We start from the raw sequence: 24,796 nt of genomic DNA on the forward strand, positions 1-24,796 counted from the left end.
TTTGAGCGATGTGGCCACCTGGGCTGCTCAAAGAGGCGCGAGCCACGTCGCGGTTCTTCGAGTTGTCCTGTCACTTTAACACAAGTGCAATCATGATTTGTTCTATCCTAGGATTTGTAGTTACATGTTTGGTACTTGACCATTCATGAATCCGGGAAATCTTAGTATAGAGGATTTGAATGTTTTGTTTTTGGTGGTTGACTCTGTTTGACTCTTTTTAAGTTTTCCGAAGTAAAGTTGTACACAAACTGTCGATCAAACGCCGCGATTCCAAAGCATGTTATACCGATAATCATCAGGTGTTTGTTGGAGTCTCAGCAGATACTGGGTATCTACAGGTGTACACCAAGTACTTGTTGATTTGCCTTATTGAGTGAAAAACTATTTTGAGTGGTATTTTGCTTTGTTTTTATCTTGCAAGAAAGTGTAGGATGGCCCCAAAGATCACAAGGTTGTTTAGTGGGAAGGGAAAGTCGAATAAGAGAGCGGTGGAAGCATCCGATTCGGATGTTGAGGAAGTTCTTATGGGACATGAGGGCATGACCGCCGCCCAATTGAAAATTCAGAACAAAGTCTTTGCCCCTAAACCACAAAATGTTGTCACAACCAAATTCTTGTGCCCGACAACATTGAAAAAGACCGACCTTCTTGACACCACCTTCCCTTTACATGCTAAGGAGGGATTAGAGGCCTACCTCCATAATGATACGTGGGACACAACTTACCGATCCTACACCTAAGAGTTCCTAACCACATTGACCGAACTTCATATGGATGAGAGTGGCGAGCATTCTTATAAGTTTAGAATCCATCAAAAGTGGTACGAGTGCACCCTCTCACAAGTGAGGGAGATCCTAAAGGTAACCAAAAATCCCGAGCCAATCATGTCTAGAAAACGAACCGCCAAGGACTTTTGGAATGCACTCACCGATAAAACCTCTACCACCAAAGACGATAAAATCTCCGCCCTAACGAACCCACCCCTCCGCATACTTTCCCGTTTTCTTATCACCCTTTTCACGGCTGTTGGAGAGCCAACCAAGGTGAGTGAGGCGGTAAAGGTTTATTTGTGGACTATGCTCCCCGTGGGAGTAGGCATTCCGGATTGGGCCAAATTGGTCATGGATGCATGCTTGCATCACAAATTGAAGCAATCGGGGGGAAAATATTCATTGTGGTTGACTTGTGACCTTCTTTGTCCGTCATTTCCATGAGCAAATTCCCGAAAGTTAAGCGGCCAATGAAGCTAGAGGAGTTTGTTATTAAATCGAATTCACCCTTCAAGAATGCAATATGTTTAGAATTCTTCCTACGGTGCCACTTTCGGGTCATTGGCTAGGAAACAATGGTTTGTCTTATCTTCGGTTGCCTCCTCTTACACCTCTTCCTAGAGCACCCACGGCGCACCACTTCTATTGTCGTCGGGATCCCGATATTGAAGAAGAGCAACGAGGAGGGCCAAGGAGGAGTGTGTCTTGGCAACGTGAAGCAAGACCAAGAAGGGAGAGGGAAAGTGAGAGACAAGAGGAAGAGAGGGAGATAGAAAGAATGGAAGGGTCTAGTTTCCAAGAATCGGGTGTGCACTCCACTTTTGTGCACAACACTCCTATGCATGAAGCCGGAAGTTCCACCACTCCTACCGTGGAACCTTGGCAACATCAAATGTTCAAGTACTTTGAGGACACCCGGGGGACTTTACAAGCTATTAGTGGGCGGGTTGAGAGCTCCCACACTTGGCAAGAACAATATGGGTCAAGGTTGGAGAGCTTGGAACAATTCAAATATGTGTATACATACACAGTCCTAACTACTTTTGTTCATCATCTCTTGTAACCTTCACCAATCAAAACCAATTTTTGTGCACCTGTTTGTCCAATATTGCGCATCAAACCCATCATTACTCTTCGGCCATCCTTCCCTTCAGTTCGGACCAATTTTATTAGACAAGGTAACATGATTCTACCGATCCTATTATTATATTATCGTTCGGGGTTGTGTGTATATTTTCTAATTGGTATTAGCTTAATTTATTTATGTGCTTATTTCTAATGGAGGTATATTATTGTTGTTGCTATTACTTATAAACTATATATTTTGTACTTCATAAAATAGTCTTTCGGTGAGATGGGATATTAGTTCAGTTAAGTTGGCGGTAGTTTGTATAATGGATTAGTTTGGATGCCGTGTGATTACATATTGTCATGGTGGATTGGAAATTTAAGATAACCATTGGCTGTAATAATAAGGGAACACGAATTGACAAGAATTGTTAATTAATGCTCTTTTTGAAAGTTATTTAGTTTGATGACAGAGTACCGTGTTATAAGACTTGGTTAGAGAGTTATATTATGGTTTCTAAGCCGTGATAGATATAATAAACAAGATTTTCGGATATTGATTTTTGGTTACGTATTGTATTTAAATTGTCTATTCTTTGACCGAGACACGTGGGTCAGTAGGTTAGAGTTTTACTCTAAATGTTGAGCACGTCCATTATTGGACCTTGATGATATTGATATTGATATTGAGATTGAGATTGGTTATTGGTATTGAGTTATGAGGCCTTTGTCCATATTGAGTTTGCGGTCCAAATGGTTATTGAGTTTTGGTCTGAGATTGGAATTGACATTGAGATGTAAATATTGTTTCGCGGTTTTATCCGCCATTTCACTCACCCGGTGTCCTTGGCTTAGGAGCGACAATGAGAATACGATGCGTGGTTGCATTTGATTATTATATTATGAGACGGAGTATTGAGTGAGACGGAGTAATGAATTGACCTTGACTCAATTAATGAGACGAGAGTGTCTATTATATTATGGAGTAGTTTTGAGATGGGATTAGTAAATGGGAGTGTTTTTATTATTCTCTATGTTTATTTTTATTTTTACGTGTCTGTGTTTCCACGCCATGACCAAAATTATTCTGCTTCTATTGAGGTATTATCTGTTACTCAGCTTTCCGGCTGATGTGTTTTCTCCCTTCTGGGCTACTCGTCATGGGGGTAGTTCCTTTCCGTCTTCTGATTTTCTTTCCAGGTGACTGCCGCTGCTGTTCAAAAGGATTTGTTTTCAAGTCAAGATTTTTATTAAAGACTTCGAGAAAGTTTATTTTATTTTCTATCTTTGTATATTTTATTTTAAACATTTGTAAGAAGAGACTTTGTATATTAATTAAAATATCTCTGTATTTCGGCAAGTTTTATATGTAAAAGTTAAGTTTTAATTTAGCCGAAAATCAGGGGTGTTACAATTTGCATCAGAGCCAGGTTCTTTCTTGGTCAGATGTTGAGATCGTCACATCTTAGCAACGTTCTTTTGACTTTTAAAACTCTTCTTAAATTTTGAGTTGTCATTTTGTTCATTTTTGAAAATTTTACGTTCGAGGGCGAACTTTATTTTTAAGGAGGGTGGAATTTAATACCACTCGAATTTTTAAAGTGGTTTTATATTTCTAAATCCGAATTTCGAGGACGAAATTCCTTTTTAGAGGGGAAGATTGTAATATCCCAATTATTTCCGACACTTTAATAATTAAGTTGATAATTTATTTATTAATAATTTAATTTTAAGTGTTTGTTTTTTATAAAGGGAGTTAAATTTATATGGGAATTTTGTTCATATGGGCCATCTAAGCATTCCATTCTTTTCCTTATTTCTCGTCTGAAGTCCTAATTTCCATATTGCACAAAATAAAACCCTAACTTCTATATATATGCCATCCGTTACGTTGTTTGTTTGACATATACGCAGTCCTAATTACTTTTGTTCATCATCTCTTGCAACCTTCAACAATCAAAACCAATTTATGTGCTGATTGTTTGTATATTTTCTAATTGTTATTAGCTTAATTGATTTATGTGCTGATTTCTAATGGAGGTATATTATTAGTGTTGCTATTACTTATAAACTATATATTTTGTACTTCACCAATCAAAACCAATTTATGTGCTGATTGTTTGTATATTGTTTGTATATTTTGTAATTCATGTTTATTTGTTGAAACTGACGTGTTTGGGTTGTGTGTAAATTGTCACCTAATTCCGGGGTGGCCTGTGTCGATCCATATGATATTTTCGATCATATGGGGAGCAGGTTGAGGACAGGTTGATTTGGTATCACGCAGGAGATGGGGCGAGCTTCAAACATGGAGTCGAGTCGGCTTGAGATAGGTGACATAGTCTTCTTTAGAGAGTCATAGTAGTATGACTTGTATTCTTTATTATTCATTCATGGTTATGTAATTCATTAAACACTTTATTTGTATTAAATGTTTCTTAATTGTAACTCCGGTTCATCGCCTCGAAAAACCGAGATGGTAACATCCTCCCGTTACCTTGGCCGGGTAAGAATGGTGTGTTACAAAGTGACTGTAATACCACAGATTTCTGACCATGGGTAACTCGGTCGAGTAGGGCTTACTCGGCCGAGTTGGCTGTCGGGTGACACGGCTGTCTCAACCTTATCAAAAATAAACCAACCGGCTCTAACTAATATAGCAGAGTTAAGTCGGGTATTGTACTCCATAGGGAGGTTATTGCATCTACTTGTTATCTAGTCCGTCACGTTCACAAAATTGGGGGGGGGGGTGATTTGTTTTAACTAAACTAATGATCGATATTAAAGGCAATAAAAGAGATAACAATTAAAACAGATAAGAATGAAAAAGGATGTGAACAAAAAGAGAGAAAGATGCTAGGACGTTGGTTCACCATGATATCACACAATTCTGCTAAAGGTAAGGTCAGTCGGTCTAATTTTAGAAGGGTGAAGGAAAGGTCCTTCCGGTCCACTATCCGCCCTAAAAATACTATTAACTTAGCATCCGCCCTCATTAGAGTAGCCTATTGTTCATAACAGGTCAATTCATTCCAATCTTCCGATCTAGGTCTAAATTTAACTGGTTTAATTAATTTAGAAGCATGCACTCAACTAGACAACTACAGTTATATTGTCATGAATCAAGTCTCACATTAAAAACCTCTTAACTAATTAAAGCATCATTGTTTTACTATCATGGCTCCCTTAATCATAGCAATAGAGAATTTAACTACTTATGGCAATAATATAACTAACAACGACTGATGAAGCAATGATAAACATGGTATAAGGATGATTAAGAATAAATTTCATAGACTGAAATTAAATACAAATAACAATTAAGAGACAAGAAATTAAATATTGCAAAAGGAATATAAATGAAATAGAAAGAGAATAAGAATTACACAATTCAAGATCCGACAAAAAGAACGTCGAACAAAGGAAGAAATTTGTCTGCTTAATACTGAATGATTAGTGAAAATAACGATGATAAAAAGATCATTAAAGCTAGTTAAGTCTTTCCTGTTAATAGGAGAGATATTTATTTAACCTAATACGATATTAAGGATATTAAAATCCTACGTCCAATAGCAAAGTGCTCGATCGAGCATATTGGAACTACTCGATTGAGTCAATCCTCTAGCAAAACCTCTCGATCGAGTACAACACTACTCGATCGATGAACCTCCAAATTCCACCTTTCGATTGAACAAAGCAAAGTATTCGATCGAGGTCTTCTCACAGCCAATCTACTCGATCGAACAGCTTAAACCATCCTGAGTCTTCGATCGAGTCATCTACCACTTAGCCAGCTCATTTGAACGTTGAATTGCTTTCCAGACGACTTCATGCTTCCCTAGGTAAAGGTATTCTCGCTCTAGTTCCTCCATCTCCTGAATGCAAGCTAAGGGACAGTAAAGAGACTCGATTCCGCCTTCTTTGGTACATTCCTGCAAATAAAGCAAAGCAAACCAAAGTAGACTATTTGGGGGACATTTGTAGCATAATACTACGTAAAGTACATAGAAATGCGTGCAAATAAGGCTTAAAAAGACTATATAAAAGGCACGAATCAAACCTCCCCAAACTAAACATTTGCTTGTCCCCAAGCAAAATTATACGGAGTATGCAACTAACTAATGGAATGGAATAAAACTCAGAGCTAGCAACAAATCGTCCACTTAAACCGATTTAATGCAAACAAACTAATACTTATAGCATAAACTGTCAAATGCAAACGAGTTGTAAGATGTTTATAATAATGCTGAACTGTCGACCTTGTAAGACCTTTAAAAAATGAACTCTCACGGGTCACTCTTCTCTCATGAAGCAAAGGGTAAGCATTTAATTGAATGAGAGGAAGAAACATAGTCGCTCACCTAAACTACGACCGACATAAACATGCATGCAATCTAATATGATAGACAATTTTAGCTACCGTGCACATACACTCCATCCAATGAAGGTCCTGTCACATGTCGAGTGCTTACAAAAGATTTGGAAAGTGAGGTAATGGGTAAGAAGGGCAAAACATTTATGGGAATGTGAGGTTAATAGCCAAACTAGCTACCTAAACAGAACCAAATAAAAAACATCCGCTTCTTAATCCATCAAAATTAAGCACAATGCCCTTAATTTGGCATACAAACTCACCAAACCGAATAATATCAACTCCTCATAAGATATAGAATAAGAATATAGTAGCAAAAACCGTTTCAGCAAAAACCGAATAATATCAATTCCGCCTTCTTTTATTTTTGATTTTTCCTTTTTTTATTCTTTTTCAACTTCTTTTTTCATCATTTTCCTTCTCCATATCACCAACTCCCAATTATCAATTAAAACCAAATTTGGCTCAATAAACAATATACCGCACAAACAATCACTAAACTAGCTTGACAAGGCAGGCTAAATTTGGATGTAGTTAAGGGTCAAAAGGCAAATTTGGCTAAATGTGGAGTTAATGGATAAAAATGGAAGAAAAGGGAAAATAAGGACCTCCCCGCGTGTGACACCAACCATTAACCCGAATTAAGCAATTGAATTTCATACTTATGCAAATTAATGATACATGCTATGCAATGAGTAACTACTCACAATCCTACATGAACTGGTCATGAATGACACCAGTTTTAAGGCTTTAAATCCTTAGAAAATATGAGTAGGTTGCCAAAATTTCAGGTCAAGTCTATTCGTTCAGCTAAATTTCAACATTAACTCGTAGTTTATGCGATAAGACAATGCTAAAAAGATAATTAGTTTAATGCAAGGCTTAAGCAAAAGGACTAAAAGTAGTGCAATTTCATCATCGAAATACACCGTTCCGACTGAACTTATATGCAAAAATAAACGTGATTTTTTTTTTTTTTTGGAAATTTTCTAATTTTTTGAATTTTTCATTTTTTGAAAATAAAAGACAATGTAAACAGAAAATACAATAAACTTGAATGCAAAACAAATGCAAATGCAGACTCAAAGGATGCATTACCCTCCATAAACCAAAACGGACAATGCCCTCATTGTCCTCTAGTAGACACCAACAGAATAATAGGGGAATGGGAAAAATACAACCAAATGCAAAACGAAATGAAATAAACTAAAAAGGAGATAAAAAGAATGAAAGCAAGAAATACTAACAATATATAGGACTTCCCCAAACCAGTCAGCAAACTGGGGAAGTGAGTAGCCAGCTGCTACTCATCGCCACCCTCTTCGTCAACCACCTGGTAGGTGGGGGTAACACCCCCATAGTCCAAGTGCCTTACCAGGACCACTTAAGGCATGGAAGTGCTACCATCTCGGTTGCCCGAGGCAATGATAAATAAATAGACCATAAAGAAACGTATTTTAATAATAAAGTTTAAGGCGATACAACCAAATCCGAAGCTGATTGAAGAAAAACAAAAGTTCTCAAAATGTCGACCAACTAAACAGCTAAAAGAACGTTCGACACAGCGGAAGACTTCTACGACAGCTCGTGATGACTCAAATCCGCTATCCCATGCGCGTCAACTCATACCTGCTTAATAACTGCTCACCATCCCCGAATGGATCACCGCAGTTTTTAAAACAAATAAACGGGGTCAATACTGATTACACAAAACAATTAGCTGGAATAAAACAACAAGACAAGCCAATCCAATCCACCAACTCCGTCACATCACCACACACCTGACTACACACTAAAGTGTGTAGTCCTGCCAGAATACTCATCGCAACAAGTATTCCACACCACCAGTGGGGTACCGCATCCGTTCCCACCTAATCCCCGCTCATCTCATCCGAGCGATAACCCATGTTCCTTAATGTGCACATCCCTTTTCTGGCGTGTTCCACATAAGGCGAATCAAGGGTGTGAAGCCACTCCCGCAAGTGACTCCACTCAGCCAGGGACACGCCCCGAGAACCACAGACAGTTATACAACAATAACCTTATATAATCACAATCACCAAATACCAATTCCTTTATGATAATCAATCAACACCAATAAAATAATGACCAACAATCAACAATGCCATGTAAACAATACTGAGTAGGGAAACCCTACCTGGAATAGCAATCACACGAGACCGTCTAGCAGATAATCAGAACTTCTCCTCTACGTATCCTCCTCCTATATCATGTATACATACAATTACTACCAACACATCATAATACTCCCAAATCCCCCAAATCTACCCAATTAGGGTTTAACCAAACACAACAAAACATTACAAAAATTATATTAAAAGCTTACCCTTGACACAACGATCACAACGGCGTAATGAACGAGACGAACCGACGATTCTAGCCTTGGGATTTGCTAATAACATGAGATATGCGAACAACGTAACTTTAATTATCCTCTTGAAAAGCTTAGACTGATACAATTTTAGGAAAATAATGGCGGCAGCTTTTATATTAATCTCGCGTTATTAACAAAACCCGGCTAATCAAACCCGTAAAACACACTTACTCGATCGAGTAAGTGACTTACTCGATCGAGTGCCCCTTACTCGATCGAGTCCCCAACTTACTCGATCGAGTACCCTACAGGCAGACTATTGTTTTGCGTAAAAAGCTACTTACTCAACAGAGAAAGTCCCACTCGATAGAGTACCCATGGACATAGAAAACCGTAGTATTACAGTCTTCCCTTCTTAAAAAGAACTTTGTTCCCGAAGTTCAACCCATAGACATAACAAAACACACTATCTCCACTCCGGCACAACAACATAACCAAAACTCAAAACAGTACTCTCAAAACAACACTCAAACCGACTCAAGACAACTACTAACTGTACTAAAACCAATATAAAACATACAAAACTCTATGCGACTATCTCCTACCCCCTTAAAAGAAACATGGTTACGTCTCCGTAACCACCCATACCTCATCAAAAAAAGACGGATACCGCTCCCTCATAGACTCCTCCACCTCCCAAGTAGCGTCCTCGACCTCATGGTTAGACCAAAGAACCTTAAGCAACACTGTTTCCCCATGTCTAGTTTTCCTAACCTTGCGATCAAGAATCTGTTTTGGTACCTGAAGATAAGACAAGGACTCATCCAACTCGATGTTCTCTACCTCTAACTCATGTGAAGGATCGCTCACTTACTTCCGTAGCTGAGACACATGAAACACATTATGCACTATATCTAAAGCAGCTGGTAAAGCTAACCGATAAGTAACCTCACGCATACGATCCAAAATATCATATGGTCTGATAAACTTCTGGCTCAGCTTCCCTTTCTTACCAAACCTCATGACCCCACGCATAGGAGACACTTTCAAAAGAACCTTGTCCCCAACCTGAAACTCTATATCACGATGATGTAAATCTGCATAACTCTTTTGTCGATCCTGCCCGCTTTCATCTTTTTTCTGATCAGCTTAACTTGTTCAACCATCTCTTGTACCATCTGTGGTCCTAAAACCACTGCCTCAGCTCTATCATCCCAGCAAATCGGACTCCTACATCTCCTCCCATACAAAGCCTCAAATGGTGGCATGCCAATAATCGTGTGATAGCTATTGTTATAAGAAAACTCAATCAGGTCCAACCTCTCCTCCCAACTACCACCAAAATCCATAACACAAGCTCACAACATATCCTCTAAAGTCTTGATGGTCCTCTCTTTCTGGCCATCTGTCGCAGGATGGAATGCAGTACTCATCTTCAAGGTAGTTCCCATCAACTCCTGCAACTCCTCCCAAAACCGTGATATGAACCTCGCTTCTCTATCTGACACTATATCCTTAGGTACCCCATGAAAACGAACCACATGCTTCCTATAAGCCAAAGCTAACTGTATCTTGGTCCAAGTATCTTTCATCGGCACAAAGTGAGCTGACTTAGTCAAACGATCAACTATTACCCATATCATGTTATTACGCTGTTGACTCCTCGGCAGCCCCACTATAAAATCTATACAAATTGACTCCTACTTCCACTTAGGTACCTCAAGAGACTGAATCTTACATTGTGGTCATTGCTGCTCCCCCTTAACTCTCTGACATGTCAAACAACGAGCCACAAACTCAGCTGTTTCCCTCTTCATCCCAGGCCACAAGATAGTCTTCTTCAAATCTTTATATAACTTGTCACCGCCTGTATGTACCGAATACAGTGTGCACTGAGCCTCTGTCATGATCATCTTCCTAAATTCCTCATCATTGGGTACACACCACCTACCATCAAACTCACACTGCCATCTGTATGAATAGAGAATCTAGACATCGTCCCTTTCTCTACTCTAGCTCTCCACTCCTCAATCTTAGGATCCAAAGCCTGTTTCATGCGAATATCATCAAAAAGATCTGGCTCCACTGTCAAGTCCCCTCTAGCATCTCCTTTCTGTATCATATGTATCCCCATCTTCCCCACCTCATCTCTCAACCTCATTAAAGACATAGCTGTGCAAAGAGAATGCACACTCTTCCTGCTCAATGCGTCTGCAACTACATTAGCCTTCCCTTCATGGTATACAATATCCATGTCATAATCCCCAATCAGCTCCATCCATCTTCTCTGTCTCATCTTCGGCTCCTTTTGAGTGAAGATGTACTTGAGACTCTTGTGATCTGAAAACACCTTAAAGGTCGCCCCATAAAGATAGTGCCCCAAATCTTGAGAGCAAACACAACTGCACCCAACTCCAGATCATGTGTCGGATAGTTCTCCTCATAAGGCTTCAATTGCCTAGAGGCATAGACAAACACTCTCCCGTTCTGCATCAACACACATCTCAACCCATTCTTCAAAGTATTTGTATATACCTCAAAGTTCTCACAACCTTAAGGTAATGCTAAGATTGGAGTTGTGGTCAAACGCTCCTTTAATGTTTGGAACGCCGTCTCACAACTTTCATCCCAACGAAACCTATTCTCTTTCCTCATCAAAGCTGTCATAGGTCTGGTTATCTTGGAAAAGTCTTTTAAGAACCGTTGATAGTACCCTCCCAAACCCAAGAATCTGTTGGGGCTGGTGTCCTCTACAGTTAGTGCAATAATATTTAAATCTCTAAAAGGATCAAAGGGTATACTTTTGTATTATTATTAGTTGGTCCACGTTTATCAATAACGGTTGGCTTGCTAGATAAGTTTGACGTTATTGTCATACTGATGGCGGTGATCAACTGGTCCCTAAAAGTCACACCTATAGGATACGTTTGAGAGATGTGACAGTATGAAAATACAATCATGTTGATGCCTAATATGACTAAACAGTTAGTCGGAGTTATTGACTAATAATTAGTCAAACGCGATGTTGAGATAATTATTTAATACGGATTAAATAATAATGGCTAAGACGAATTAAGCGGTTAATTCGTAAATTGAATATAAACGATTATATTTAATTGATGTATATTGAATTAATTATACAATATTGTCTTTGTCAGACAAGTATTAATATGTCGACTAATCCATGTTACTAGTCGATATTTTAATAACCGATAACCGATGACGATTTATAATAAAATCTCGTCATATACATTTTAGCATTTTCGAGTCGGACCACGAGTTAAAATAAGGAGAAAGTGAAAGCCCACTCTCTCCCATTTGAAACCCACGGCCGAACCACATGAACAAAAGGAGAGGGCTTCTCTCCTTTTGACCTAAGCATATTGATTTACACAAAAATTAGGTTTTTGGAGGCATTCTCTATGAAACCTAGATCTCACATCGAAAACCTCACAAAAACTCTCTCAATATTGCAAGGCAATTAGAGAGTACTTTCTAGCACAAGGGGCATAGTCTCAGACGGTCTTGGGTGCAACGATTAGGAGGAAATCTACATTGATTTCTGTTCACTAGGCCGAATTGCATAGGACCCGAGGTTGATTCTTGTTCTTTATCGTTTTCTCTTGTATTTTGTTTTATGACAATAATCACATGTTAAACTTATGTTATAGTCCTAAAATTTAAGGGAATTTTACGGATATTTCCCTACAAGTGGTATCAGAGCGAGGCCACATAAATTTTTCTTTGTGATTTTCATATAATGATTTTGAAACGATAATTTTTGTCTAGAAAACCGTGCGGCCAAATGAGCATCACGGCTGTTTCCTGTTTTTTTCGTGCATTGAAAACCGTGACATGTATATACACGGCTGATATGTTTTGCTTTTCGATTTGTTCTTTGCATATTGTTATTTTTAACGATAATTATAGCAATATGTTAAAGTATTATCAATTGTAGATTTAATTGTATATGAATTAGATCATAATTGCAATTGGTCTTGTTTTGTTCAATCGAATTCACGAGGGTTTTGTTGTTTCAGAACTGTTTTAAAACCCTAACTGTTCGATCGAGAAGTTCTCGTACTCGATCGAACAGTATTGCAAATAAAAGTCCTCGATCGACCACGAGATTAGTCGATCGAGCACTTTCTGTTTGTCAAACCTCTCGATCGACTTGCAGCATCAGTCGATCGAGCCTTTTTGTTCTTCAATCGAGGACTTTAGTGTCTCGATCGAGGAAATGAGTTGTGGCAGCGTTGAAAAATCATTTTTCATGTTTTAATTTTTCTTTTGGCCATAATATGTACATTATACGGATGTTGTACACTCGCTTGATAGTGAAACGGTTCACTCACGTACCATTTAGTTATTTTAAAGCGATTTAAAGTAACGAATTATCATGGATTAAAATTAAGTTGATTAAAGCGGTTTTGTCACATAATTTTAATCATTAAAGGTGGTTTGGATAAATTTAACATAATTACGGAATTATGTCACGAATAAATTTTATTTTAGTTGATGCATTTTTATTTATCGTTACTTTGAATGCCTTGAATGTTTTTAATTACGTATTTAATTTTACAAACGGTTGTAACTTAGTGTGGCCTTAGTAGAACGTGTTACCGTAATGATGGAACACGGTCTTGGTTGTATTTTGAGATCTTGTATCTCCGTTTTGGGTTTTCCTTGTAATTACAACTTTTATTTAGAATGTAAATAGGTTTATATTTTGTAATTTTAAATTGTAATTTTGAGAAGACCAAAGATGGAGAATCGGATGCTCACTCCCGCTACATTGACAAAGATGGAACATCAAGACAAGCTTGTTGGGTCCAACGGTGGATTTCAAAGTTGTATTATGTTTTTTTTTACTAGGATAAGCCACACTAGGACTTTTATTTACGTATTGCATTTTTATTTATGTTTTCATCGTAGCGATAGTTTGCATCATATTCCGCCTAAAACCAAACCACCTAATAATTGCATGAAAACTGACTCATATAGAGGTCACGCGTTCGTTTTCTTTGATATACAGATATCACACGTTTTTATTTAAGCCATCACCTAAATTAATTCATTCACGCAATGCTAGTTTTTCGTTCACTTAAAATGAATTAAAACTAAGTTGATGGGATCTTCCTCGTATAACCAAAAAAATTGAGAATAGTCTTTATAGGTCAAACTCCAATGAATCCCTTCTTCGTCGGTAGGCATAATATGACCCCTTCTACGTCGGGTAAGTTGGAACTGATTGACCTATTTTATCTCAACACTATGGTCACTCGTACGATCCCGTGATTATGGTGGACTATAGATAGGATTTACGGAAATCTATCGACCAAGAGTTCTAACGATAGAACTAGCTAAACAGTTGGCTTATCAATTTACGGAAATTGAGTCTTGGGATCATTTGTATAATTCTTGAGGTAGATCGATTATACAAGTGCAATGAGTCTACACGTTAAAATGAATTTTAAATAGACTTAAATCACCTCGATGAGTTGCTTATTTCGTTTTGTTTTTTCCTTCCTTTTTCAGTGTAGATCACGATCACTTAAACTGCTAATAACAAAATGGCTGGCCGTGCTGACGACCTAATGCCAAGTGCCACATTGGACCGTGAGTCCTGGCTTCGGATCTTCATGAATCAGATGAATCAGTCTACTCGACTGAAGAATGATGGATCAAACTTCGCGGACTGGGAGGCGGCATTACGGAATCTGCTGCTGCGACGGGAAGCTCTAATATCCGATGAGCCCATCCCGTCAAACCCAGGCCCCACGGTGGAGCTAACGAGATCGCCAAGTATAACGATTTCGTCATGGAAGCGGGTGCGATTAAAAACGTACTCATTTTTGCAATGGAATCCAATTTGCAGAAACGCTTCATAGCCCAAGGTGCAAACAAGATTTTCACCACGCTCACTAAGGAATTCTCGAAAGCACCGAGAATCGTGACCTATGAGCATACCACTCGCTTCTTTGATGCGAAACTCCAGAAGGGCCAACCGGTTAGCCCACACATTCTCAGCATGATTGAGAATGTCGAGAAACTGGAGGCGCTTGATTGTAAAATCAGCGAGAACATCGTGATTGACCGCATGCTTCATTCACTCCATGATGGTTTTGCGCTCTTTAGAGCGAATTACTATATGAATGATTTGAAGAAAAGTCCTCATGAACTACACTCCCTACTAAATGCAGACCGAGAAGGATATGAAGTTTAGTGGGAGCTTAAAACAGGATGTTCTCGTTGTGTCAAACAAGGGCAAGGGTAAGGGCAAAGCTCAGGCAGACCTAGCGGTAGGCAAACCGAAGTTTAAGAAGTCGGGATCAGGTAAGAGTGGGCCTGGTGAGTCGAGCACCTCATCAGGCACGACAAAGGGCAAGACCGATAACATGGAATGCCATCATTGCCACAAGACTGGGCATTGGAGGCGTACATGTCCTGTTTACCATGAGGACATAAAAGCAGGTCGCGTTAAACCTGTTGGTATGTCTTCTTCCTCTTCTACTTTTATTCATATGATTGAGATTAACCACGCAAGTTACGGAACTTGGGTACTAGATACACGTTGTGGTTCTCATCTGTGTAATCATGTGCAGGGGCTCCGAAACATCGAACCCCTCGTAAAGGGTGAGGTAGACCTGCGTGTCGGGAATGGAGCACGAGTGGCTGCCGTCTCGAGGGGAACATACTGTTGGGAAATGTGTCCTCAACAATAGTGCGATCACATGAATTAATATCATTATTAAATCTCATATAAAGAATACGTAAGGGATGATTCAATTATATAGTCAACTGATCAACATTAATCGGTAACGATTGGCTTGCTAGAGTTTGACGTTACTGTCGTGGGACGGTGGTGGTCAGTTGATCCCTTAACGTCACACCTAAAGGATAATGCCCTTATATATAAAGTTAATTAATTGTATGTTGATACAAGTTGATTAATTCCTTAAATATGAACAATTTATATTAATAAGAGGAAATATGTATCTTATGTTAATGTGATTAAATAAGATCACATTTAGTGGATTAATATGTTAATTCACTAAATTATGTTGAGGTTTTATAAATGTTTCGAGGTAGAGGTAATTAGTTATTTACATTTACAAGAGGTTGTGAATTTAACTAACTAGCTATTATGGGACCCATTATATGTTGATATAATGATAAAATATTACTCAATAAGTTGAGTGAATTTATGTTTATTAATTTGTGTCATAATTATTGTATGATCAAATTAATATTTAATTATGTAAGATAATTAATCACAAGACTTATAAGGATTTGTGGGACAAATATTATAAGACAAAAATGGACTAAAATAGTCCATGTGTGCCGTCCCATATAAGCATGGATGCTTGATTTTAGCTTTGTCATTTTCTTGTTGGAAAGATTCTCCAACATGACAACTTACCTACACTACTACCTAAACATTTTATATTGTTGTGAAAGGTGTTTTGAGAAGATAAAAATTGGCTCTTTTAAGAGCATGTTGGACGGTTGGTGGAGGACAAGAGGATCAACTTTGTTCCTCTTATTTTATTCCATCTTATTCTCTCAAAAGACACCATCAACAATTATATATTAAAAAGAGTTTTGAGAAGGCAAATGGCTCCTTTTAAGGGCATGGGGCCGTGACTCTTGTGACATACAAGAGCTTTTGGTGCTCATCTTTTCCTTCTCTCATATTCTTAATATGCACATGCAAAACCTCACACATGTTCATAGTTTTCTCTCTATCAAAATATGAGTTTTGATTCAATTTGTTCATAAAGATTACTAATATTATTAGTGTAATATATGAGTATTAGTAATCAATTTTAAGGTAAACTACTAAACAAATATCTAGCAAATATTATTTAGTGGGGATAAGGGATAATCTTGGGTGCAATCAAGAGGAGTGACTTCTATACTTGAGGTCTTGGAGGATCATCCTATTACTCATCATAGCTCAAGAACAAGTGAAGGTAGGAGACCTTACTTGTGCCCATAAAACCGAAATCAACAATGTAAGGGACATTGTTTTCTTATAAATCTTTCATTTTGTTATGCATGCACTAGATCTAAAGAACAAATAATTAACAAGTTAATTAGTTCACTATTAGAGGAGTCTAATAATAGGTATATGAACCTAATAAGTGGTATCAGATCATAAGGATGTTGCATGCATAATCGGTTATTGTTTTTCCGAGTTAAAAGGTTAACATATAAAACTTAAAAATTTGTGATTTATTAGTATAAGCCAAGAAATCACCTTGAATGTTATATATTCTGGTCCTAAAATGTTTTTAGGTCATTTTTATGATTCATGGAAATTTATTGCTCATTTTAAGGATTTTTGGTCATTTTATTACATTTTTATGACTAAAATGTGAATTAAAATGCTAAAAATAGTTAAATTTCGTTTCTGACCTTGGAAAATTTATATGACCTCACATGCATATTTTACAAGTTGTGTGTAAAAGGACGAGTTAATTTGATTAATTTTGCATGATTTATGATTTTTATGAGATAAAAATGGATTAAAAGAGGTAAAATGGTTAAAAATAGTAAAATTTCGAATTAGGCCATGATCTTTTAATATGATGTCACATGCAAGATTTACAGAGAGTATGTAAATTTCTAGATTTAAATATATTATTTAGCATGATTTATGGATTTTTGAGTAAAAATGGCATAAATAGTGACTATTTTAGCAAAAATTAGCTAAAACGTATTGCATGGCTTGAGAAAATTATTTTAAGTTGAATTAATATCCCACTAATCATATCTAAAGTTGTAAAAATTATTGGAGTAATTTTCGGATACTTTATGTATTTTATGAGATAAAACCGATAAAATGCAACTATATTTTCTCAAACTTAATTCGAAAATTTTAACCATGTTTTTTGACATTATGAGGGTCATGGAATTATTCCAGAATGTTCAAAAATTTAAAATTCAAATTTTGAAACTTTTATGATTTAATTTGGATTTATTTCATATAAATAATGATTTTAAGGTAAAAAATGAGCATAAAATTAAATCAAGTTGAATTATTGTCAAACATTTAGTGATGACTGATTTTTGAGTCCTAAAATGTGTTAGGATAATTAAATTGAGCTTAGATGTGATTTAAGTGTTAATTAGTGATTTTAAAAGGTTATTATCACGCATTTCCATGAAACCGGGTTATATGTACGACATAAGTTAAATAAGGCGATTTGGCACATAATTTTGTATGATAGGTACATATTATAATGCTGCATATTTCAATTGTTGAATGTCTTTTATTTATATAATTTTGAATTATGTAATTTTATCTTAGTATGGCCTTAGTTTTAATTAATATTACCCGTAATGAAAGGGAATATTGATTCGGTTGTAATTTAATGTGATCTCGTATCACTTTTATTTTTATTTTTATTAGTTTTTCCATTTTACAAATGTATAATAGGAATAGTTTTGTATTTTTATTATTATTTGTAATTATGGAGCATCTTCAAGACGGTGCCATTCGGAAAGGTGATCCGACGAAGACGGTGTCTTGGGAGGCGTGCCATTTGAAGATTCAAGGGACCAAAGGAGTTGGTTTCCGAATATGTAATAGATTATTTAATTTTCTATTTTAGGAAGGCCATACTAGGAATTTTATTTATTGCTTTGCATTTCTTTTAATATGTTACATGCATTGCAAAATCGCCATAACAACACATGCATATCATATCGAGTCATCGACCGTGTCAATTATAATTATCGTAGTTCACCGCTTTAGTTCACTTAAAACGTGATAGATAATAAATTGACAAGACCTCTCACATATAATAATTGAGATAAAGCCTTACCAAATAGTAGAAACCCATGAAGTACCAATTTCATGAGGGAGTTAATCCGGCTTCACCGTAATACAAACCTTGTTACGTTGGCGAAGTGGGGTAATAAAATGTTATTACATCGAAATTTGGATTGAGTTCAACGGAAGTATTGTTGACCGTAGTCGCATGTGTTCCGGGCTAAAGATGAGAATTAGAGTAATTTTTATCGACCGAGAGTTCTAAAAGTAGAATCGATTAAAAGGTTAATCCACCGAGTTATATTAATAAGGGATGAATCGGCTCACCGTGCCCGTGTTGATATGAATTTGGATCTCGGAATCATTTATGTAGTTGGGTGGAGGTCACTATATAAATGAAATGCTTGTATTTAAATTTACGAGTATTATTAAAAGGATAGATGATAATTATTTCCTTCATTTTCGTTTTTGTAGTTAATTATACGCAATGAATTCATCTAATACTCCTACACCAATCACCGTTGAAACATGGCTCCAATCATACGATGACAAATGCTCCGATTATGACAATGAAACGATTAGAGAATTACGCATTGGCATTGGTCATGATGGAATTTTTTTGCTTCTTTACCACCTCCACTCCACCCACTCCAATATTATTGCCCACCACCTTGAAAGGAAATTCTTGTGAAGAAAATCTTACAAAGCCTAAGGAATCCTTGTTTGAAGAAGCAATGAGGAATATCAAATTGAGTGGGAGTTCTAGCAAGAGTGTCCTTGCAAATGAAAGGAGTTTTGGTATTAATAAAGGGAAGGCAAAAATGGGCGAGAAACCCAAACCTGATTATAAATTGGAAATGGATAGTGGGACTACCAAGACCAAGACCAAGAAGGGTGCCAAATCCTATGAGGAATGTCATTATTGTAATGTCATGGGCCATTGGAAGCGAGATTGCCCCAAGTATTTAGAAGATATCAAAGTTGGGCTTGTTACTCCAAGTGGGACTTGGAAATGTGGAAAAGCTAAACAAGAGTGATATGAATCTCCGATAATGAAAGGGAGCTCGGGTAGCCGCCACTTCAAGAGAAATTTATATACTTGTTTTTGCTAATAGCTTTGAGTTATGATTTACATAATTGTTATTATGTTCCCACTTAGTCTAAAACATCATTTCAATGTGAGACATGAAAGGATCTATATTTTGTCCTCAAAGACAATTGTTGTATTTTATTGAAAATAGACATGGATGTGAGCCATGTTACTTATCTTTATGATACACAAGTTTTAGACAGTTCCAACTCATGTAAAGATATCTACATAATACGCACCAAAAGACTCATAACAAGTAATCCAAATGATTTGTACATATGATTTTTCAATTAGGTTACGTAAATGAGAAACGCATTGAAATGCTAGTGTCGACTAGAATTATTAGACCATTTGATTTTCAATCATATGGAATATGCGAATCTTGTCTCCTTTGCAATATAATTTGTACTTCCTTTAGAGGTAAAGGGACACAAGCAAGTGATTTGTTGAGACTAATACATGCCGATGTATGTGTTCTAATGAGCATCACCGCAAGGGGAATTTATGACTACTTCGTCACTTTTACCAATGATTCAAGTAGATAAGGGTATATTTACTTTATCAAATAAAAGGTGAAACATTTGAGAGATTTGAGAAGTTTCTTAAATGACGTAGAGAACCAATTGAATAAAGTTCTAAGCATTACGACCCAATCGTAGTGGCAAAGATCTAAGTAATAAATTTGATTTATTAAAGATGGATTATGACCTAGCGTCACTACCCATAAGATCAAACTAATATGAGTCGGTTTGAGTTGATGAACTCAATTTTGGGAATTTGCAATCCAAAACGGACTAGTAATTCTAATTGGATGGTCAACCATGAGATACCTAGAATAGAGAGTCTATGAAACAGATGACATGGGTAAGACACGTATAATATCAAGCTGCCATGTTAGGATGGCCTTTTGAAAGCTAAACTCCGTTAAAATATATATGTTTGTGTCTCACAAAACTATCTCTCAAGAAGATAGATGTATTTCTGAGAGATAGAGTGGGAGAAGATTGTATCGTCACAAACACCTCTTATAGTTGAAATGTTACTTTGTGAAAGTAATTGAATTAATAGAGTGGGAGTTGGTATTGAACTATTATCTATGAAGATAGTATGAGACCATAGTTCAGTGGGAGTCTATCGCACATGTATTATTGTTTAAAAAATATTACTTTGTGAAAGTAATAGTATCATGACCTTGTTACATACGAGCCAAAGCATTACAATCCGAAAATTGTTACTCAAGAGTGGATTTACTTTAAGGCGAGGGTCTCCTCAAAAGTAAATAGTTCTCTACAGTACATTAATGCATAAGATTTACATGAAGATGTTGATCAAGATAAATTGTGTTAGGAATTGCTACTTTTCATTTTACATGAAGGATGGCAAATAAAAATTCGCTTTTCTAAAATGGGAATTTAGAAAAGGAAGTGTTTGAAAGAAGGAAGTGTTCGAAACACGAAACCTTAGATGAAAATCTAAGAATCCTAACATATTATGCGTAGCTATCTTAAGTGATCACAAGATGGTCTTAAGCTAGCATTAAAGGATTATACTTTTCGTTCATGTGATTATAATGAATTGTTTCATTCACATGATTGGAGAATCATGATATACATGAAGCTAAGTGGGAGCTAGAATTGTTTCTCTATGTCTTGTATGCTGATAACATATTACTTATTGAGAATAATGTACCAATTCTCTCTTCTGGCAAGAGTGATTGGAAGACTTGGAAAGGGATGCAAAGTATTCTAGATTTTGAATCTATGTGAGAGAATATTGGCATAGAGTTGAGAGTCTTATGAGGATAAGATATTTCGCATCTGTTGAACAACAACAAATTTGAATGGCTTATTCATGATGATGAAAGTGGAATTACTATGATGGAATCATAGTCGTTCACTGAACCCATTAAGTTGTTGATTACATGAAATCGATTGCTAATGTTTCCGCCATTAGAACGATTATGTATGCCAATGAGACGCACGTCTTTGTGATGTACCATATGCTAGGTGCATGATGAGTCAATAATAAGTTAATTCATAAGACGGGCTTGTGAAAGCCTTAAAGTGCAATTGATAACTTGTACATATGTTTGGATGATAAACTAAGTTAAGGTGTTGAAGGGTTGCACAAACTTTAGTTTCCAAACTATAAGGGATTTGTTGAAATCCTAGGGTGACTTGTTGACTAAGGAGTAAGAGACTAAGAAAAGTGTTTTAGTTTCGCGCATTGCAAATTCTACAAAAGGAATCTAAGTAAATAGTGATTAAATGGTCAAGGTAGGGATTAAGGGTGAATCCCTCTACAAATGACTTTTTCACAAGTTATGCGATAACAGTGGGAGCTTCTTTCAAGTTAAAGAGCTCCGGTCTAGTATGAAGTCTAGACATATACTTAGCGAAATTCATGTCATTAGAGATGACATTGAATGGAAGGAAATAGAAATTAATAAAGTTGGAATATATGGATATCGGGTATATCCACTTGCCAAGCTTGTATTGAATTTCAACTAGTGTTAATAATACACTAAAGATTATAGAATATGAAGTAGTAATAGTGTATTGACTATTCATATGTGATAATCACATTTATCGTTTGAGTTTTATTAAACTCACCCGCTACCTTGTCGTATCCGAATGGGTTGTAGAGACAAATTCAACCCCATTAAAGTGAACTGGATTGACATGGTATTCGCCCCTAGTTACTTATATGAGGTGACGTCTCGAAGTGACTAGAGTGTGATGCGATTGATGGCAAGTTCAAGTGCCATACAGTCATATGGGATGACTAGTCGATCACATAGGCAGACTGTATGGGATATTCGGGCAAAGTGACCGCTTATAGAGTTCTGGTAATTCATAAAGCCTGGTCGTGGCAAGAGCTACTATAGTATTCTTATGAGTCAATTCTTTTGACTAGAGACTATTCGCCCAAGTTGGCACAACTTTTGATTAGCTTTGATTTTTACTCTACGATTTCGTAAATGAGGTCAAACTGGGTATATTTAGGGTTATGATGGATTGTGGCTGAACGAAGGGAATAAGGCGATAGGAATTGTCCACCCCTTGTCAGGGTTGTTTGAAATCTCAAGGCCACTCGAGGAGTAGTTAACTGGAAATGCGTGGCCACGCTCGGAAGGTATCTCTGATAGATAATTCCGGTCAGACAGTTAATCTCCAGATCGAGAAAACCACTCAAGATATGATCAAATGTAAGTACGACCTGCAAGACACCTTACATTGAGTGGGAGATTGTAATAGGACAAGAGAATTGGTGACGCACACTTGTCGAGGACAAGTGGGAGATTGTTGGGAAATGTGTCCTCAACAATAGTGCGATCACATGAATTAATATCATTATTAAATCTCATATAAAGAATACGTAAGGGATGATTCAATTATATAGTCAACTGATCAACATTAATCGGTAACGATTGGCTTGCTAGAGTTTGACGTTACTGTCGTGGGACGGTGGTGGTCAGTTGATCCCTTAAGGTCACACCTAAAGGATGATGCCCTTATCTATAAAGTTAATTAATTGTATGTTGATACAAGTTGATTAATTCCTTAAATATGAACAATTTATATTAATAAGAGGAAATATGTATCTTATGTTAATGTGATTAAATAAGATCACATTTAGTGGATTAATATGTTAATTCACTAAATTATGTTGAGGTTTTCTAAATGTTTCGAGGTAGAGGTAATTAGTTATTTACATTTACAAGAGGTTGTGAATTTAACTAACTTGCTATTATGGGACCCATTATATGTTGATATAATGATAAAATATTACTCAATAAGTTGAGTGAATTTATGTTTATTAATTTGTGTCATAATTATTGTATGATCAAATTAATATTTAATTATGTAAGATAATTAATCACAAGACTTATAAGCATTTGTGGGACAAATATTATAAGACAAAACTGGACTAAAATAGTCCATGTGTGCCGTCCCATATAAGCATGGATGCTTGATTTTAGCTTTGTCATTTTCTTGTTGGAAAGATTCTCCAACATGACAACTTACCTACACTACTACCTAAACATTTTATATTGTTGTGAAAGGTGTTTTGAGAAGATAAAAATTGGCTCTTTTAAGAGCATGTTGGACGGTTGGTGGAGGACAAGAGGATCAACTTTGTTCCTCTTATTTTATTCCATCTTATTCTCTCAAAAGACATGATGCGACCATAATTGGCGCATATTTAGCCCCCGAATTACCATTGTTTCCATGCTTTTTAGTGCCTATTTGGGTCATTTCTTATTTTTAGTTCTTTGTATTGCATATTCTTTGAGATTTTGATCCCTTGGTAGGAAAGGAGTAAAAATCTTGCATTTTCATGGCAAAACGAAGCTAAATTGATCGTATTCAATGACCAAGCATCAAGGAGAGACAAGACTAGAAGGCCTTTGTACATATTATAGTAGAAGAGCATTGTTGAGAAAAGGATCCATGAGTCCCCAAGGAAATCCCCAAGGAATTCATGAAGAAAAGGGAAGAAAAGAAGAAGAAAAGATGCTGCCAGACAATCCGAACGGATTGTACACAATCCGCCCGTCCGTCCAGCCCAATCCGAGCGTCCCTCAAAGGAATCCGCTCGGATTCCACCTCGCCAATCCGAGCGTCTTGACCAAGAATCCGCTCGGATTCTCCAGCCCAGATTCGGCCGTCCCGACTCCCATCCGCACGGATTTCTGTACAGCACGTTTTCATTCTTCAAGCCACGATTAGAGAAGCCCTTCTCTCGGAGAATACCAGAGTCTCCTTGCTCAACTTAAAAAGTGTAATTACTAGTTTAGCCCTTAGTTAACCCTAATGAATCCTCCCTAATTTTCACTATAAATACCCCATTAGTCTGATTAGAGGAGCATGTTCTTCTTATCAATAATTAGGGTAGTTAATATCAATCAAATCTCTCTTCAATATTGTAATCAAATATTAATCAAGTTTTAATTCAAGTTTTAGTTCTTTAATCTCTCTCTTGTTCTTACTTTATTTTGGGTAATTAGAAGATTATTGGGTTTATTAGGAGATTGACAACCTTCCATCAATCATCAAGTTCTTCTATTATTCTTTGCATCATTATTTTGGAATCATTAGTAGGTATAATCTCTTAATCCCTTTTTAATTATTGCTAATTACTTTCATTTATTCATCATGTTTCATTATGTTAGTATGATTGACAACCTTTCTAGCATGATCAATATGATAATGAGTGAGTAGTCTCTTAGCTAGGGTTTAATGGGTGATTAGGGGAAACCAACATGGGGAATGATTCATGCTTAAATTAATATGCTTTCATATCTTATTTGCTTGCTTGTTTTGATCTTAATACATGCACATGTTATGTTTGATGAAATGCTAAGCCTATGAATCCT

General features: G+C 36.7%; 1 long non-coding RNA gene across 1 annotated transcript; it reads left to right on the top strand.

Annotated features, from left to right (window-relative positions):
- The first annotated feature begins 16,202 nt into the window (after positions 1-16,202).
- Positions 16,203-19,592, top strand: LOC141598205 (uncharacterized). Its single transcript, XR_012523323.1, has 2 exons — positions 16,203-16,563; positions 18,801-19,592. It is a non-coding gene; the product is annotated as an uncharacterized LOC141598205 (long non-coding RNA).
- Positions 19,593-24,796: the final 5,204 nt, after the last annotated feature.

Source organism: Silene latifolia, chromosome 9, assembly GCF_048544455.1.
Source record: "Silene latifolia isolate original U9 population chromosome 9, ASM4854445v1, whole genome shotgun sequence".
Lineage (NCBI taxonomy): Eukaryota > Viridiplantae > Streptophyta > Magnoliopsida > Caryophyllales > Caryophyllaceae > Silene > Silene latifolia.